This window comes from Protopterus annectens, chromosome 9.part0 (assembly GCF_019279795.1).
Source record: "Protopterus annectens isolate FY-2018-M chromosome 9.part0, PAN1.0, whole genome shotgun sequence".
Lineage (NCBI taxonomy): Eukaryota > Metazoa > Chordata > Ceratodontiformes > Protopteridae > Protopterus > Protopterus annectens.
The window spans coordinates 88,145,179-88,166,350 of NC_056743.1; positions in this window are offsets into that span (position 1 = coordinate 88,145,179).

The window sequence follows — 21,172 nt, forward strand, 5'->3', positions numbered from 1 at the left end:
CATTTTATGCTTGGGGTGTCCAACCTTTTGGATTGCTGGGGCTGCATTGAGTGAACAGAAATGGTCTTGGGGCCACATATAAAATATATCATATAGTTAACTCTTTCATTGCTCCGGAAGACCACAGTCGACCTCCTGGCTGTACTGTAGGTGCATTTAAACAATGAATAAATGTAATAAATGCCTAATATTTGCCTTAAAATTCTAATTCTCATTCTAATTCTCTAATCTAACAGTTAACTCTAACATCTTAGTTAATATATCTGTATATATATATATATATATATATATAATACATGTTTTTTTTTTTTTTTTTACAAATAAACAGATATTCACTACAGTACTAGCATTTCTCGAGGGAAAACCATTCCAGCAGTACAGCTACGTAAAATGTCAACATCAGCAGTCCTACAATACTGTAATCCACAAAAATAACCCAACAAATTTGCAATAAAGTAAAGAATTCACATTACTGACTTAATAAAGCAATTCTGAATATGCTACAAGAGGGTCTAACCCAAACAAATAACTGGTGCCAGAAATATGGGCTCAAGCTAAATGCCAAAAAATGCATCATCATCCCCTTTGAGGAGAGTGATGTCCCCACAAATTATCACATTAATAACAATGTTGCAAGCACACAATAAGTCGTATGGTACTTGGGCACCCAGGTTGATAGAAACCTGACTTTTGACCACCACGTTGTCTCCGTTGTAAGGAAAGCTTTTTACTTGGCCAACTTCATTAGTAAGGGTATTTCATCCAGGGACAAGGAGGTCATAACATCCCTGTATTCTTCCTTTACAAGAGCCATTATTGAGTGCAGTGCCCCTTTTGGCATGTGCCTCAGCAAAACACCCTGCCAAAAGAAAGACTACAACCATTTCTGACAAAAAAGCTCAAAGGACTAAGTTCACTTAGTTATCCAAACAGACTAAAAAGCTTCTTGCTTTCCTCTGTCTCTCGCTGGTCCCTATAAATTTCATCATTGGCTTGCTTTCCAGGCTAAGAAAGATCCTGCCTTAAGAGACGTCCTTTACCTCAGAAATACTGGTTATACTTAAAACGCTCACTACAAAGACCAAAGCCTTCACTGCAACATAAACAAGCCACTTTTTATGGACAGGTTCTTGGCACAAAAACCTTCAACTTCTGTAAAAAGCTTCTCTCATTATCAAACAATGTAGTTCAGCAACACGATGGCTGGATGGATAGCCATAAATGTAGTCCTTGGGTAAGTAGCATAGCCTTCATCAAATCAGATGGAAAATCCACATACTAACCTTTCCCAGCTGGATGGCTAAGATCTAATATTGGTTACTCAAGTCTAGTTGCCCAAGAAGAGGGGCATGTTTAACTAAGAATTCCATTTGCAAAATTATATTCAGTATACATATTAAATCTCTCTCTCTCTTACACACACACACACACACACACACACACACACACACACACACACACACACACACACACACACACACACAAGCCCCTACTTGTAAAATAGGCAACCTCAGTAATAACATGACACCCACTCACTGAATGAAACTGTCTGGAAGTCAAAATATCTGAAAAAAAATTCATAACAGAGATGGATTCATCCATGTAATTTCCCACCATCAATAAATCAACAAACAACTGCTCGGCAAAAAGTAAATCAATAAGAAAACCATAAACTATAATGCTACATACTGGTGTAAACATATAACTTGTGTCAATCCCCAGGATAATCCATACCAAAAGATTGTTTCAGAGCTTCAGCTATGTACAAACAGCTTTCTCCTAAAAACTTAACTCATTGATATTTGCCTTGCTTGTTTGTGTCTTTCGGCTTTTCCCGGTTAGGGGTCACCACAGCAGAACTCCGATCCGCTAATGATTGGTAGTTGATTTTTACATGCCGAATTACCAGCTCTGATGCACAACCTTCAAATTCATGCATGTCTCCACGCAGAAGACACTCTAGCTGAGAATCGAACCGGACACTGTCTTACTGTGAGGCAACAACGCTACCGCAGCACCACCACCGCGATAAACAAACAAACAAACAAACATTTGCCTTGCTGTAATTATAACTGTAAAAAAAATGTTTTTAAGTTTATTCTGTACCTCAAGTGATTCTCACTGTTACGAGATGTAATCTCTGCCATATTGTATGAGTACTACATCCGTAATTTGCTGTCTCTCTCTCTCTCATGTATTGTATTATATCGTTTTGTGTTATTTTTGGAGCTTTTCTCCCAGGGCCTCCACTGAAAATGGACCCGTGTCCAGTCGGACTTTCCCGGTAAACAAATGTAAAATAAATAAAAATAAACTTCCCTCCAATCTAAAGCCATTTGACATTCAAACATTTTAATTTGTGCAGAAGTTACTCACAGACTTACAGTTTACTGAGCTGTAATGCTGATCTTTGCTTTTGAAAAAAACAAATTCCCAGACTTTGTCAATAGCTCAAATTGTTGAGAGGATTATTTATTTATTATATATTTATTTATTTTTGGAAAACATCTTTAAAACTGTTAAACTGATTACAAACCCAGAAACACAGAAAAGTTATTGTGATTATGTAAACCACAGACTGCTGCAAGAAATCAGTCACATTAGCACTCTATGCTTATGTCCGAACAGATGAATCATACCTGTCAATTGCAAATGAAGTAAAGTAGCTTAATAAGGTTATATGCAAGGTCACATGGCAGTTTATATTGGAAATAAGCAGAGATATTAAAGAGGCTGTTTTTCATAATTATGCCGAAAAGTCTTCCAAGGTAAATACAACTTCTGATTTAGTATGGAACCATACCTCTCAACCTTAGAGCAAGAAATCTGGACAAAGCGAAAAATAAAAGTGGGATACAGGCTCAAAAATAGTTATGCATCACAGACACCATTGAAACAACTGTAGCTGCAAACATTATACATCACGTATAATCTTTCTATCCCATTATTGTCAGTTAAACATTATATGGCTCATTCAGTCCTGCCTTCTTTTGCATCAAAGAAAACCATGCTTTGAAATGACAAATGCATTAAAAATAATAAATAAAACACATTGCATCAACATCCTGCAACTTCCTACCTGCAAGCAACCACAGTGCTTTCACTAAAACTAGGGCTGCTTGTTTCCCCAGAATGACAGCTCTCCATAATTAAATATAATGGTATACAATCTACCAGTATCTGGACTACCTGAAATAAATTAAATTATGGCCTGTAATTTGAAAGTACACTTTGTTTAATTAAACTATATTTCTAAGCCCACTTACTATATTTGTTCAGTAATATCCCAATATCCATTTCCAGATCACTTTACAAGACATTGGCAGTGGTAGACTTGGCATCCTTCAGAACCCCACAGGCCCACACTAATACATTGTCCATTAAATGTAAATATGCATCCACTGTAAATGGCAAGAAGCTATGTCTTAAAAAATCTACTTCTGGCATGCGTACCCAAGTATTAGGTTTTGAAACAAAGAAACATATTCTCCACAGTCCGTAAGTCTCTGTCTTTAATAATCATCTACTGTTGCAGCACTCCCAACACATAAGCACACACATACACACTAAAATCCCCAACATTTAAAAAATGACATTGTGCCCACTTGATTTGCCAGTATTGATGATCCGCCAAAGCTATGCTTACTGTTGTCCAATCTATCACTGCTTAGACCCCACCAATGAAAAAACAGTACTAGGTGCTTTTTTGTTTGTCTGAAAAAACAATACAACTTTATATGCTACAGACCCACATAGTCAGTCCACTACTGACCCATTAACCCTAGGCTGCTGTCTCATTCTTACTCCCTGGAACTGCATTACCTTGGATGACTACTTTTATTTCCTAAGCAAAAGACACAAATTAGAAGATAAGGCAAAAATTCAGACATTCTTTGAAAATCCATACAGTTAAGAGGTATGAGTTCATGTTCAATACAACAGTCTCCCTGTCAGGAAAGCCACAATTTAATGAAAGTGCACTTTTAATGTATGATACATTTATGAGCTAACTTGTTTGTGTTCAGTAGGTAGACTGATCATTGTTAGCCTCTTTGTGCATGCGTCTCTCTCTGTCATGCACACATATACACACACTCTTCTTCTACTTTCACGCACACAATTCTGCTTTCATGAATGCACTCACTCACTCCGTACTTACCTATTAACACAGGTAATTGCTGTCACTTTCAAAGGCAACAGCAGCAAATCCATACATGAGTCCCACTTCAGCGAGTACACACACACATACACTGATTGATCGGCGCAAAATAATGGCGTAAACACACTGACCCTTTTTTGGCTCAAAAACAAAACTAGAAGGGTGCTTTGGCGCATGTGCACACCACCACGAGTGTTTCAGGTCACGGGAGTGAAAAACACAAAACAAAAAAAGTGTTTTGGGGCATGCGTACATCGATGTTGCAGTTAGAGGTTGAGGGCCGCATGGAAGAGCTCTGAGGGCCGCATGCGGCCCACGGGCCGCAGGTTGGACACGTCTACTACAGCATAAATCACATTCATTACTTCAGCATTCTTGTTCCTCCTTTTGCATTAACTGTTAACTAATATCCTGTGAAACTGAACTAGTTTAATAGCTGGTATGTGTTTTGAGGGTGCTTTCTAAGTTTTTCCCAACCACACAAATAGTGAAATAAAATGTTTTACATAAAACAGATATGTGGTATGAACAGTGGGCGGCCACGGTGGTACAGTGGTTAGCGTTGCCGCCTCACAGCAAGAGGTTCTCTGGTTCAATCCTCAGCTGGGGTGCCTTCTATGTGGAGTCTGCCTGTCCTCCCTGTGGTCGTGTAGGTTTCCTCCAGGTGCTCCAGTTTCCTCCCACATCCCAAAGACATGCTGTAGGTGGATTGGACACTCTAAATTGGCCCTAGGTGTGAGTGCATGTGTGTGTGTGTGTGTGCCCTCTGTGGAAGGTTGGGCGCCGGGCTGGAAACTCGATACTGTAAAACTTCACTGCCAGTCATGAGCGGACAGGTGGTCCGCTGTGGCGACCCATATCCGGGAAAAGCCAAAAGAAGAAGAAGAAAAGATATGTGATATGAACAATTCTGTCTGTCATAACTCCTCCTCCTTTCCATTTTGTGATTTGAAATATTTTGGTCTGCTTTCATAAAGGAGACGTTGAATGCAACTCTAGACAAAGAAGGCAGTTTTACATAATACTGGCTTATATTTGCTTGGGGAGAGAAGGTGACAGGTAGTATATTCATGGATGCCAGAAAGATAGGGGTGAGAACACTTCCTCCCAGTTTACCACTTTAAATGAAATCTTGTCTGTGTCCTCCGATCCATGATCATCCGTTTTATTTTAAAATGTATGTATGCAGATTTATGCTATTGCTCACATGCAGGTGTGTATGTGCATGTGAATATGTAGGCATGAGTGTGACTGTGTGTGTATGCATATCTGTGAGAGTGTGCATGATCATGTATTGTTGTTAGATGTCCAACTCCAGGAACCATGTGCCAGTGCTTACTAAACAAACACAGTGAATGTCAAAGATGTGTTTTTTTTTCTTTGTTTTATTTATTTCCATTCACTAAGTAGCTGGCCTACAGTAAACATGTCAGTTTGTACTGTAATACCTAGAAGACATGGCTTATGAGGAGCCTATGCCCATGTCTGTCATGAGGGAAGGCAGGCATGCACTGAAATCTTAAGATTTACTTGTTACTACACCAGCTAAATGTTCTATACATTAAAGGCCTGTCCCTTCTTACAGATACGATTATGTTAAAAGTAGTGAAACATTTTCTTTGTAAAGAGCAAGAATGTGGTTTCAGTTCGCTGAATGCTTGGTAGCCTTTCCAGACTTTCCTTTATAGAAAAATGGCACTTCAAACTTTGGATGGCAGGCCATGTTCATATTGCATATTAATGTTATACATCTAAAATATACCAGGTTCCAAGATTGACATTCCAAGAATAATGGACATCCCAGGAGGAAGTGCTCCATTTGACCATTCAAGTCAAGCAACATCACGTTAGTCTTCAGTGTTGTAAGGTCACAGAGCAGAGACCAAGCAATGGTCAAATGGTAGGACTGTGTGTGAATTAATGTGATGCATTCTTTTTTTTTTTAAATAAGAACTATAAATCTTTACTGTTGGGCTTTACAGATTGGCTTTATCTTGGGAGTCAGGACATTCTGCAGAATTATGGACCGTTGCAAAGAATGGTGCAAGTAAGACAGAAGCAGCAGTGAGTAAAATATATATTTTCTACATGATGCTGGCAGTAATCTACCTGTTATTTTCTGCAGTATTTATGGGTGTGTGTGGAGCAAATTGGAATACTTTAATGTGTGGCAACTTCTCTGTGGCCATCGGACCTCATGATTATAACGGCCAGATGGAGGCTAGGGATACCTCTCCACTGTTCCAAATTTTGACTCAAAATTTTGTTCTGTCCAAAAAAGATTACAATTTTTCTCTCTCTTCTACTTCCAGGTAAAACTGGTAATTTGGCGAGAAAATGTGGTAGGTTGCATCCAGTAAATAATAAGAATTACAGACTTGGTTTGCCTTAGAAAATGAATGTTGTTTCACATTTTCTTATTGTGTCAGCTCCTTGTGTTAACAGTACTAATATTTTCTGTCCATGATTATTTTTGGATTTGTCCTCAATTCTTTCTAGAGTTAAGAGGTTGAGAGTTATAGGGTTGGGGCTGGCTGGATGAAATTAACGCAAACTCTTATTTGCTTAGTTTTGCTTTCTGGATTGTAGGACTTGTGCATTTGTGAGATGTAAAATGGAGTACTTAATATGACACCTGAAATGCACATACAGAGTAGGTATAATTGGTGAGGCTGTCTGTGGAGGAAAGTGGATAGCTGCCTGCTGTTTGCCTCTTATTCTAGCTTTGCCAGACCAGTATGATTTGTGTGAAGCAACTTGGAATATTTTAATGTGTGGCAATGAATGGTTGGTTTGAAACAAAGGTGAAATGTGTTACATGGCCATCTTCTTATCAAACCTGACATCTGAATTGTACATAGAAGTGGCTATAACTTCATGGTTGAGGTTGTCTGGATGACGTTAATTGACCCTCTTGTTATTTGCTCAATTTACAGTCATTTCTGAAACAAAAAAGTAGCAAAACGCATCACAGAATATCCAGACCTTCAGAGTTTTGAGAGGGATCTGGTGTCCCCCTCATACCAAGGCTGTATAGGTGGATTTTTACCCAGCCTTAGTAGTGGCCTCTGCCCTCAACCCCATCTGGTCTAAAACCAGCTCTGCTCAGAGGTGTACACAGAATCTGGTCATTGTAGTTTGTGCAGGGATCTAGGGATGCTGTCATTTCTTTAACTTTCCTCCCAAATCTCAGAAGTTACTGTGTTGTGTTGGACTTGGGACAATGTGGTCATTATTTCTTTGCCTTTCCTCATAAACTTCAGAGGGCTGCACAGAGAGAGACACTACGCTTGTACAGGTGCAGTGTACTGATTAAAAGTAAGTTGGAAACATTAATTATTTTTTTTTCATTTTCCTCAGAACTGAACAACAGATGAATATACTTGTGGCCATCTTTTAGGGGAAGGTAAAGAGGCATTCTGTTTATATGTCTGACGGCAAATATGTTGTATTTGTTTTTATTTTTTTTTCAGTTTTGTCCAAGTTTAACATTAGGGGAATGAAGATAAGTTAGCTATCGTTTGCAGGTAGGCGTGAGAAGACATGCTGCATATGACTGCAGTAACTTGAAAAATATGATTGTGGCCATCTGTCCCTTAATTTTCATTCTAATTTAATGCCAGATGAAGATGCACAGAAAGTGAGTATCTCTTTTAAGGTGGTATCGGAAGGCAGGTACTATTTCCAGATATTATGTATGTATATTCACAAGCATTTATCTACAGTGTTTATTGTGCGCTGCTATTTGGTTAGCTTTGAGTATTAAACTTTGGATGCAACTCATTTCTCTCTTGAAATAAAAACGTACAATTTTTTTCAACGTATGATTTTTTTTGTTCAGGCAACTACTGAATCAAAAGGCTAGGAAAGAAAAGATGTAAAATGCATCTCAGAGCATCTGTAACCCCCATGGCTACTGGTGTTTAGTGGTCCCTAGACTCCTAGCCTACTTTAATTATTACAGTGCAGTCTTGGTCGATTAGGATGCGTTGAAATGATTCAGGGGAAAACCAAAGTTAAAGACCAAGACTAAATTTCTCCCCGTAATCATTTTCATAAAGGCATCATTGAATGAAAAGGTTGTTTAAAAATTATAAAATACACCACAAAGCATCTAGAATCCCCATGGCTTTGGCTCTCAGACTCCTAGCTTAATTGCAGTTATTTCCACCACGGTTATTACAGTGTAGTTTTGGTTAGTTAGGCTGCGTTGCATTAAAAAGATTCAGAGAAAACCAAAGCTGAAGAGCAAGAATGAATTTTTCCCCTAATCATGATTTCTGTTCTGGCCATCATTGGATAAAAAAGTTATTTAAAAAATTGTAAAATGCACCTTAGAGTATCCAGAACCCCCATGGCTTTTGAGGGTTGCCCTGTGGCAGTTAATATACTGTAGTCTTGTTCAGTTAGGGTGTGCTGAGAGGATGCTGGAAAAACAAGGCTGAAGAATAAGACTAAATGTCTTTTTTTGATCATGGCTTTTTTTCAGCCAATCATTAAATGAAAAGGTCATTTAAAAAAAAACTAAAATGCATTGCAGAGTGGTTAGACACCCCCATGCCTTCTAGCTCCTTGCAAATACCAGACCCCCAGCTTAACACAGTTGTTTCTTTCACAGCTGTCAGAGTGCAGTCTTTCTTATAGATAGAACATGTTGAATAAATGAATAACTGCAGAAAATAAAAACTAAAGAATAAGATGAACCATGGGAAAACGGAAGAAAAAACTAGTCTGGATAGTGTGGGTAGGCCGGGATGGGATTGACAGTGTGTTGGGGGGTCACCGTGCATCTTTCTCTTCTAGGGCACTACTTTACAGAAGGCCAGCCCTGCTGTGAGAGGTATGCTCATATCTGAGATTCTGTTATCAATTTCCCTAAAAGATGTTGCACTATTGAAAACAAAACAAAATGAAAGTGTAATTATCAAGTAGTCATGCCCTGAAAATTTCATATTATCGTAGCACAGGAGACAAAATTTTCTCATTTAAAGTCAGGGTGGAATTTGGGCAAGAATGGTGTCTGTAAATTGACCGATTACAACTATCACAGAGCAGTTGTCTGAAAAGTAATGTGTAGCTTGTCATTTCTCTTCAATCATTTCTTTTCAAAGTAAAATAAATAAAAGTTATCAAAACACAAATATATAATGGCATGATTTTACATCTAAAAAGAGTATATGCATCTGTATAAAAGTGATGCTTTCATTTTCTTTATGTTGAGGCATAAAAAAAGATTTAAAATATTTTTTTCATTAAAATTTAAGATGGAGCTAATCCGCGGTGGTGCAGCGGTAGTGTTGTTGCCTCACAGCAAGAGGTTCTCCCGTTCGATTTTTCAGCAAGTTTGCGGGAAGTGCCTTCTGTGTGGAGTCTGCATATCCTCCCCGCGGGTCGAGTGGCGTTCCGAAAGACATGCGTGAATGGGCGTGCTTTTGTTGTAGGTTGGGCATCATGCTGGCAACTCGGCACTGTGAAAATCTACTGCCAATCATTAGTTCCGCTGTGGCGACCCCTAATCAGGAAAAGCCGAAAGACAACAACAACAAAATTTAAGATGGAGCTGCTTCTTTGTCTTCGAGGGTAGAAGTTCAGAAAAGTAAAATTGTGTATTATGCCAGTAATATTCCCTGAATATTTCATTAGTAAGTGTTGAACCACTTTGGAGGTATAGGCTTTTAAATTCAAAGAGCAAAAATAGGGAAGACCAGTCAATATTCTGTGGACATACTGAATGAAAATGTTCAGGAGGCAATGATTTACTTACTGTAAAGTTAATGATTTTTTCAATCGCTCCTACTCAGCATGGATTTGTGCCTAATATAACATTTAAATAAAGCAATACAAAGCAGTAATGCACAGAGCTAAAAGTTATATATTTTTTGTGTGTATGGGGAGGGGGTGGATTGGTGTTGGCTACTTTTCTTCATTAAGGTTTTTTTGATTGCAGTTCTCCAGGTGAATTCTTAGCTAGGGAACCTTCTGAGGAGAGCTTGCAAATTCTCCGTATACATTAGTGTTTGCCAGGTGCACCAGTTTATTTGTATATCCTAAAGACGCGTCATAGAAGAATCGATCCTTTTCCCAACTGTTTATAGTTGTACATGTCTATGTGTATGTAATGTGTGTGTGTGTATTTGTGTGTCAGCGTCCTATGACAAAATTACTAGTTATATAACTCCTGCCCTTTCTGTAAAAAAATAATCAAGGTCCACAGCTGATGGTCAACAACTAGCAAGCACTAAAAAGAGAAAAATGTTAACATAATGGTGCTATTCATGCTAAACATCTACCCCATATCCTTGGCATCCTTACATAGTTTTAGAAATAGCCACTGTATTGTACATAATTAGTTACTCTAATGCATGCATCCAGCAAGGCAGGAGATTACCCAAACCCAAAACTTGAAAGGTACAAAACAGTCATTTTGACTTTTAAATCAAGGAGAGCATGTAATGTGCAGCCACCAAAATAGCAACTGATCAATACAAGCTCACGCAGTAGAAGAACCTGAGGAAGCAAAAGTATGTGCCACAAGTCTGAGCGGAATCGAAACTTTAATAAACGTCAATAAAATAATTCACAATAATGCTTTTGTTCGAACACAGCAGAACTTCATCATAACCATTAAAAAGTCAATCAAATCATTATTAAATAATCTCAATCTTGTGATATAAAAATCATATACCATCCACGAATGAAAACCTTACGGTGGTTAATTATAAAAATCAAAACCATAAAATACATATTAAGTGCATTAAAATACATTAAACTGAAATATTAACCAATTTTCAAACGTGCTATAAAGCTGATCTTATAAATCACTGTGGCGCAGTGGTGCAGCGGTCAATGCTGTCGCCTCACAGCAAGAGGTTCTCCGGTTCGATTCGCGGCTGGGGTGCCTTCTGTGTGGAGTTTGCATGTTCTCCCTGCTTTCGCGTGGGTTTCCTTCAGGTACTCTGGTTTTCTCCCACATTCTAAAGACATGTTTCTGGTGCGTTTCTCCTCGGGCTTCCACTGAAAACAGGATCTGTGGAACCTAGTCGGACTTTCCTGGTCAACAAATGTTAAATAAATAAATAAAAAATAAAAAAAAATAAATCCAAAGCTGTCATCTTTAAAATAGGGGCTATAGAAGTGTGTTCATTAATGCCAGGGAGCACTGTGGCATTAAGTCTAAGTTGTCATCTAACCTCACTTCTCTCTATCTTGTTTTCCCAAACCCCTCCTAACATCTCTTTTTATTAACTAAAATCCTAAATAAAAAAAACACAAGGTCGAGAACAAGTTACAATGTGTTTATAGAGCGCATTATTTTGATTTCCTTTATCAATAGCATATGTGTTCGTAAATGCGTTTTCGTAATGATGTTTCTGTCTTTCCTATATAAAAAAAATCCACACCCCTAACAAATGGTGATATATACTAAACCCCTACTAGCACAATTGCTCCTTACTAACCTTACCTGTTGTGGGGGATTCCCTATAGTAACACTTTTGTGTTGTAAAATGTATTTACAGTATCTACATATACCATATTTAGTTGTGCCTTGTTCTTGTGTGTTGGACACCATAATTGGATTTTCTAAAAATACTCAGTATTATGAGCTGTTTTAAAAACAAATGTGGGTCTTTCTCCTAAAATATTAATAAACTCAGTATTGGTCTCAAACATAGCCCAGTTCCTAGTGAGAATCTCCTAAAATATTAATAAACTCAGTATTGGTCTCAAACATAGCCCAGTTCCTAGTGAGAATTTCCTACCCTTGTCCCCATAATGGATTACCATTGAATTTGTAAACAATCCTCCAGGGGGGTTTAGCTTTAGAGAAAGTGATTACCTCTTGCATACCCAAAAGGGTTCGATATTTGGTACCACACCCTTCCAAAACATCCTCCCCAGTAACATATAACAGTTCTTGTGGATAACCTCTTTGTTGAAACATTAGACATAAATTACTAAGTTCCAATTTGAAAAGAGGATATCAGAACACATTCTCGCTGCTTGTATTAATTGCCCTTTAATGATGTTTCTTTTGGTGTGTCTTGGATGACTGCTACTGAAATCCAGATAACTATTTGAAAAATTGGGTTTTCCAAACTGCTTAGAACCAAATCTTTGATGTGTCACATCCCTATAAATAGTGTAAATTATCTTGATGTCTCTATCATCTGAATGTGTGTTTGTAAATTTGAGAAAAGTATTAATAGTGTTGATATAACTCACAAACTCCTCTCTTTCTTGAATAGTGTAAATTATCTTGATGTCACTATCATCTGAATGTGTGTTTGTAAGTTTGAGAAAAGTATTAATAGTGTTGATATAACTCACAAACTCCTCTCTTTCTTGACCTTTCTCCTTCATTATCCAGTATTTACAAAATCTGGAAATGAATATATATTTCTTCTCCGAGGAGTACATGACCAGGTTGGCATATGTAGGGATGCAAATTGTGCCCATTGCCACACCTTTCATTTGTCTAAAAAACTCATTCTCAAAAACCATAAAGTTGTTGCACAAAATAGTTTCCATCACTTCTAACACAAAATTTACTAATGCACACACTTCTTAGCCCCTGTTTTAAAGATGAGAGCTTTGGATTTATAAGATCAACTTTTTAACATATGTTTGAAAATTGGTTAATAGTTTGGTTTAATGTATTTTAATGCACTTATTAATATATATTTTATGGTTTTGATTTTTAAAATTAACCACCATAAGGTTTTCACTGGTGAATGGTGTATGATTTTAATATCACATTGATTCTTCTTCTTTCAGCTTTTTCCCAGTTAGGGGTCACCACAGTAGATCACCTGTCTGATCATGATTGGCAGTGGAGTTTTACGGGTGCCGAGTTGCCAGCCCGGCACCCAACCTTCCACAGAAGGCATACACATGCATGCACGCCTAGGGCCAATTTAGTGTGTCCAATCCACCTACAGCATGTCTTTGGGATGTGGGAGGAAACCGGAGCACCCAGAGGAAACTCACGCGACCACAGGGAGGACATGCAGACTCCGCTCAGAAGGCACCCCAGCCGAGGGTCGAACCTTTGAACCTCTTGCTGTGAGACGGCAATGCTAACCGCTGCACCACCACAGCCACCCTAATATCACATTGATTATTTGAGATTATTTAATAATGATTTGATTGACTTTTTAATAGTTTTCATGAAGTTCTGCTGTGTTCAGAATGAAAGCACCTGACCGCTTTTATTGTGTATTACTCTACTGAAGTTTATTAAAGTTTAGATTCTGCTCAGACTTGTGGCATGTACTTTTGCTTCCTCAAGTTCTTCCACTACGTGAGCTTATATTTGTCAGTCATTTGACTTTGACCAAACAGAACCAACTACAGAAATGAATGATTCCGTGATATGATTGGGTAGGCTTACATTTGTTAAAGATTTCCTGGCATTGAGCAATTATCAGAATATTGCAGTTTTTGTCTCTACTCTAGTATCTTTGACAAATTTGCGTTGCCATGGCTTTGCTGGGATCACAGCACTAGAACCGTCATAATTACTTTTATGAATGACATCGTGAAACTGTGATATTGGCATTGTTTGTTTGCAGCTGCATTTTTTAGTTATCCAAAGCATGTCTTGTTTCTATAACCCAAGATATTGACACGCACATTTGCAATATTTCTCATTGTGGAAGTACTAGAAGGACTGAACAATAATAATGCAAATTTAGGTTACAAAGTCAGTGTGTGTCATGTGCGGTCATTTAATTGAACTCAGAAGCCAACATTTATTGTCAACATGCTGGCACATGTCAAGCAAAGCAGACGTATGGACTCAGTGGTTTCGGTCTATTACTGACTATAGTCCTGACAAAGTGTACAGTGGGCTGAGAGGAGAAAGGATGGAAAAAAACTAAACCACAGAGTCCATGCTATGCAACAATTACTATTGCTGCTCACCCCTGTGTAGCTTAAGTATTGCAATGCCAAATACCAAACAGACGCCAGTGTTTAATGTTGCCTGTTAATCCATTCCACCCCCTTTCCTGCAATAATCCAGGTTCCTAGCACTCAGGCTGTCTGTGTGAACAGTATTCTCAAAGGCCATGCAATCAGGTGAAAGTTTGTGGCCCATTCACACTTGGAATAGAGTGAATAAAGGCAGTAGCTTCATTTATAATTTTCATATGAAAGTTTGTGCTATTGTTCGTAATGCAGTCTCAATTGACAGTGCATGCAATACATATCATGTATATGCTTCTTTTAGTGTTTATATCACGTTATCTAAAGATGAAAATAGCGAACGCTATTTCATCGGCCCCAAAACATCTAAACATGACAATATCGAACGTTCAGAACAGCAAATTTTTCCCATGGAAAAAATTTGCTGCTCCAAAACACATACACAACACAAGCACGTCAAACAAACAGCAACCACACACATACACTTAAATTCCTACATCTAACGCTACACTAAACTAAACATACACTACTATCTACCCACTTACCTTAACCCAAACCCTAACCCTAAGATCCATCACTATCACGCACTCACCTAACCCTGCGCCCTAACCCTAACTCACTTAAACCGCCCCAACCCTAAAGTCTGTCAGTATCGCACACACGCTTAACCCATGTTCTAACCCTAACTCACTTAACCTGCCCCTAACCCAAACGTACAAACAATCGCACACTTACCTGAACCCAGCCCGTAACTTTCCACCACAGCGCTAAGAATAGCGAAGGCACAGAAACGGCCAACCAAATTCTTTCCAGAGGAAAGAATTCGCTGTTCTGCAGCTTCGCTATTCTTAGCGTTTGCTGAATAGTGTTCGATATCAGAACATTCAAAGTTTTAATACTTCGATGTTCTGATATAGACCCTTCTTTTATCATAATAAAAAAAGTTAAAAATGAACTTTTTAGGTCACTAAATTCCTGCCCCCCCCCCCCCCCCACCAGCCTTCAGCATCTTCTGACATCTGAGTATGTCTTGTCTGTTCTTTAAATAATAGCAAAGACAGATGATTTGATACACACTTTAAGAAATTTCCATCAAAGATCATGATTTTGCTTACAATGAGAATGGAAACCTGAACTAAAACTGTAACACAAAAAGAGCTTAAAAGGACAACCGAAGCAACTGCCTAAATAAGCTGCTACTATCTATGGTATATCTCTTTTGTACAAAGACATAAGCAGCACAAAGATTATTCCAACAAAGTGTTAACATTTCATATGTTGTTAAAGTGAACAGTGTACAAAAATCACAACAGTGCATTATTGATTACAGTGGAGTTTGGGCATTATTTGATACTGACCCAGCTTTTCAGAATGTTGCATTATTTTCTTGAGGATTTCAGCAAGGATTTTGCTAGTGAGAGACAAAAGTGCTATGACCTCATGCAAAGATGGTCTTGGATGTGGTATTCCCAGACAGACATGAAGGTAGAATCTCAGAAGAGCAATAGGCCTGACAATGAAGAACAAGTACTTGGAATGCATGATATTCTTCATTCTCACTGCAGCAGTAGCCTATGGATAGCGTCCTACCAAGCACACAGCACCCAGCCAGCTTGCTAAAGCTGTAACTCCCCTCCTTCTCTATCACTAGATGGCAGGCTGCACTTTTTTTTTTTTTTGAAGGGAAGTATATCAGCAACCAGGGTCAGTTAATCTTCAGAATTTTCCTGTTGCCTTGAGAAGAAGCATCTCTCTGGCTCCAGAGGAACAGCAGTCAGTCAAAAACTCTTTGCCTAACAGATATGACCACCACTTGGGAACCCCTTCCTCTCAAAATATTTTTTATTGAATATTTGTATTTTTTTTGTGATCTACTTTTAACATTAAAAAAAGCTGTTTGCAGTATTTCACGTTAAGAATACCAACTTTTCCTGTGATGCTTCATATGTGCTTCTGCATGTTTACTTGGCCTATTTTACAAGTTTGTGTAGAAAACTGGATTTTATGAAAATATTAAGTACTTGGGCTGTGTTTTTATGGATGGAATGTGTATATATTTTGTACCTGTTCTTATTTTACTGGTTGTTGTTGTGTTTTTTGGCTTTTCCCGGTTAGGGGTCACCACAGCGGAACTCCGGTCCGCTAATGATTGGCAGTAGATTTTTACGTGCCAAGTTGCCAGCCCTGACGCACAACTTTCAACGAAGGTACGCCCATTCACGCATGTCTCCACACAGAAGATGCTCTAGCTGGGAATCGAACAGGACAACGTCTTACTGTGAGGCGACAACGCTACCTCAGCACCACCACCACAGTAAATTAAAATAAATATTCTGTGATATTTCTTACTAAACGTTTAAGATCTGGTGACATGATTTTCAGTAGACTGCTTGTTTTTACTAGTGTAGGGACATTATATGTTTGTTTATTTATTTGGTCTTTGGAGAAGGGAATTTTGCTGTTGTGCTTACTAATGAATGCTTACCTTCTCCCAGTGTTACTAAGCTTAAAGTAACTTCTGTGGCTACAACATGGATAATATTTCCGGTCCTGCTTCTTCCTCTCCACTTGTAACTAAAAAGAAAAGTAAAATTATTGACTTGGCATGTGGTTGTTGAGTCTGGCATGGCCAAAGATTGTCCCACAGACCACTTTCCTATTGGCTTGACTCCCTCTGGTGTAGCAGTAGTGGTTACTGTGGATTGGGCATTAGACATGTTCTCGGGGCTGTTACATGTATGGAAGAACCAAAAACTTCAGGTATGGAAGTTGTCTGAAAAATGAGACCTCTTGCCCAGGTTAGTAGACTGTCCCCCCGACCACTCTCCCAGTATGGATATTCCTAGAAAGAAATAAGCAGAAACTTAATTGCAGGCCAAGTAATCTGGTTGTTTCTGTATGCAAGTCAGATGTTAAATATTTAGCTAAGAGTGTTTTGCTCTCAGTCAATTCTGGGGACTGTTTGCCTTTCACAGTTTTAGTGCATATATTGCCAGAAACAGTATATGTTTTCAAATGTTGAGGATTCTGATAGAGATGGAGGTGATTTTCCTCAGAATCCATCACCCAAAACTCTGATACTTCAGATAGTAAGCCTAAAGTTAATCCTAGACAAGTTTTTATTTTCTTTCCTGAAACTGTTACCAGGCTCAGTGATGTTTTTGCTTAGGCACTAACAAGGACTCCCCCAGAAATGGGCCGACTTTCTGATCTATTAGAGGATGATGTTCTTACTTCTTCACCTATTTCTCTGATTTTACCAGCTCTAGAAGATGCTTTTAAAGCTGCCTGCAAGGCTCCTGACTCACTGGCTGCATTTCCAAAGAAAGCTGTTAAGTAGTATAGGGTCTCTTCAGATTATAAATGTCTTTATTCTCAACTGTTGGCTGACCCTGCTGCAATAACTCTATTAGGAACAATTAAAAAAGGAGGTGGTGTAGCTTTACTATTTCAAAATGAACTAAACGTAGAAAACTTAAATATCAAGTTACCAAATTTCTCCAATACAGAAATTACAATTGCTAAACTAATACTTAACCCCAAGAAAAGTGTCATTATAATTGGCTGTTTTTTACCCCCTGGGAATAACATTCCCACTATGGAGAGTCTACTAAATTGGGCCTCTGACAGCCTCCATCAAGAAACCATCATCTTGAGGGACCTCAATATTTATTCGTTAACTTTAGACAAATACTTTCCTACCAACTTCATCAACTTCCATGTTTTTTCCCAACTCATCCAATTTCCTACTAGAATTGATAAATCCACCAAAAGACACTCAATACTTGACTGGTTTCTGACAAACAGGCCTGAACTTATCAGTCAGTCTGGTTGCCTCCCTGATGGCTAAACGACCACCTACCAACTTTTGTAATAAGGCATCATGCATATCAAGAAAAGGCTACCACTTACCAGACAATAAGAAACCAGAAGAAATTCTACTCAACCAACTTTATTAATGCACTACAGACTTGTAACTGGTCTCCCTTAAAAACCCTTAATCTCAATGAGGCTGTACAATACTTCAACTCTACCTTCCTAGATAACCTTAACTCCCAAGGCCCCACCCAGAACTATCAGAGTAAAATCCAGCTATGATCCCTGGATGAGTAAAGAAACTAGGTCTCTTCTGAAATCCAGAGCTTAGGCGTGGACCCACTGGCATAATACCAGTTCCCATACAGACAAGCAGGCACATCTAGAACTTCATAATAAAGCAAAAAAGGTGTAAAACTAGATAAAATTAACTACAACCGTAACATGCAAACCAAACACAAAAATAACCCCCCAAAATTCTGGACAGCTGTTAACAATATTCTCCTCCCCGGAAAATCAGGTACTCCCACTCGTACCTCAACTGACACTTTCCTTAACATTGCCACAACTTCTAACAAATTCTTCACCGAATCCATTCTTGCTGTTGCTAATGCTCCAACCTATCCATCCCTGAACCAAATACTCCAGAACCATGACAATACAGAAGGCTTAACATTCCAACCCGTCTCTACTGACATTATTAAAAAGCTGCTGAAGAAACTAAAACCTACCACACTAGCAGCCGATAAACTACCCGCAGAATTTCTGAAAATATCTAATATCTGTTGATGCCATTGCCTATCCTGTGTCCATTCTTATCGACCATTCAATATCTGAAAATATAGTTCCTGAAACCTGGAAACTTTCACACATTATACCTCTCCACAAAGGTGGTAACTCAAAAGAGTTAACCAGCTATCGACCCATAGCTATACTCTCACCTCTGTCCAAAATATTGGAGAGGTGCATACACACACAACTCATGGACTATCCTAACACCAATAACCTTCTCACAAACACTCAACATGGCTTCAAGCCACATCACAGCACCACAACTGTGCTTATGTCATTCGCTCACATAGTTAACCACCGAAATAATGGCAACTATGTCTCTGCTGTCTTTCTTAACCTCTCCAAGGCATTTGATATGGTCTTTCATAACAAGCTGATTAAAATCCCTCTCTGAACTAAACTGTGGTACATCCTCCAATTCCTGGTTCCAAAGCTGCTTGACAGGTAGGCAGCAAGCAGTTCAATGGAGACAAGAACTATCACCTTTTATTACCTGTGTCTTTAGGAGTCCCCCAAGGCTCCATCCTTGGACCTCTAGTCTTTTCTATCTTCACTAATAACCTGTAAACGTCTACTCTAGAAGCCTCAGTCATACAATATGCAGATGAGTCAACACTTATCTGCTCATCTCCTTCCCTCCTGGAACTGCAAGTTCAAACACAAGCCTCTTTCCTCTCTGTGGAAAAATGGCTCATCAATTCCCAATTAATACTTAACCCAAATAAAACCAAACTTCTCTTTTTCCACCCTACTTATCACTCCACACCCCCTACCCTCATTTACCATCTTTTCTAACAACAAAACAACCATCTCCGCAGTCGCTCACACCAAGCTACTAGGTGTAGAGATAGACTACAACATGAGATTTGATACCCACATCTCACTCACCATAAAGAAAGTACACAAAAACTGGGAGGACTATATAGAAATAAACAATTCCTCACAAACAGTACCAGAGCTAAAATAGCACAAACCCATCTTATCTCTACACTTCTATATGCCTCTCCCATACCCACCAATCTCAGAAAATCAGATTTAACTAAACTTGACACCTGCTATAACAAAATAGCAAGGTTTGCCACCAAAACAACTCAACTGGCTAGAACTTCCCCATCTCCTCCTGTACATCCACACTAACCTGCAAGATTTTATACTACCCTGAGAAAACCCCTGCATTACAAAACCTAATACATTCTTACTCCAGTACTAGAGTTCTATGCTTCAGCAACAAACCTCTTCAAGTCACTAAATACAGCAATTCTGCAGGGGCCTCGCTCTATTCCAATAACTCTGCAGGGGCCTCGCTCTATTCTAATAACTCTGCAGGGGCCTCCCTCAGTTCTAATAACTCTGCAGGGGCCTCCCTCTATTTTAACGATATTGGGGCCTCCTCCTATTTTAACTATATTGGAGCCTCCTTCTATTCAAACTATATTGCTAAGAAATGGAACTCTCTGCCCTCTAACATAACAGCCACAACTCTCTCAACTCTGTTCAGGAAATCTCTAAAAACACACCTCTACACTAATTGGACCTGCCACTGTGACACCCCAGGCTAGTCCTATTCCAGCCTATTCTGGCTCCTCCCTTCACATAGCCCTTCTCCCTTACTATCAGGCCATGAGTTCTATTTGTTCTAGTATCTTTTCTCAAGCCACTCTCTGTTCTTTCCACACCTCTCCTCTTTCCAAGTTATATCATTGGTTTTATACACCATAGTATATATCATTTTGAGTGTTTTTACTGATGTCCTCTTTGATGTTTACACCATAGTATTATATAATTCTGAGTGTTTTACTGATCTACTCTATTGCATAATCATAGCTTTATTTTATGCTCTGTTCATATGTACTTTCATGTAATCTTTGTCACTGATGAATTATTAACCTGTGTTATAACTGGAGCTTTTCTCCCCAGGCCTCTGCTGAAAAAGGACTTTTGTCCAATCAGACTTTCCTGGTTACCAAATGTAAAATTGTTGTCTTTTGGCTTTTCCCGGTTAGGGGTCGCACAGCGGAACTCAGGTCCACTAATGATTGGCAGTAGATTTTGACGAACGCCGAGGTGCCAGCTCGACGTTCAACCTTCAATGAAGGCACACAAAATAAATAAAATAAAATTATTTGACTTCCTTTAATCCAATACTCTCTGATAAGGAGAGAAAGTGGTTAGACAAACAAGGTAGGAGAAAGAAACTATTTGCTTCTACTACATTAGCCTTAAGGATCTTGATTGAGCAGGGCTATATGTTGAAGTTTATGCTAAAATTTGCTTATAGTTTGGAAGAATTTGCTGCTTCACTGACTCCAGAGGATGGCGCATGGTTGAATCAGATTATTTCTAACTTGACTGAAGTTTCTAAACCTACTCTGAAAAATATGTATGATTGTGTTCATAGCTTCTGCTTCTTTTGTGGTGTTGAGAAGATCTGTTTGGTTGCATAATCAGAATTTTTCTGATAATTTGAAGTCTGAAATT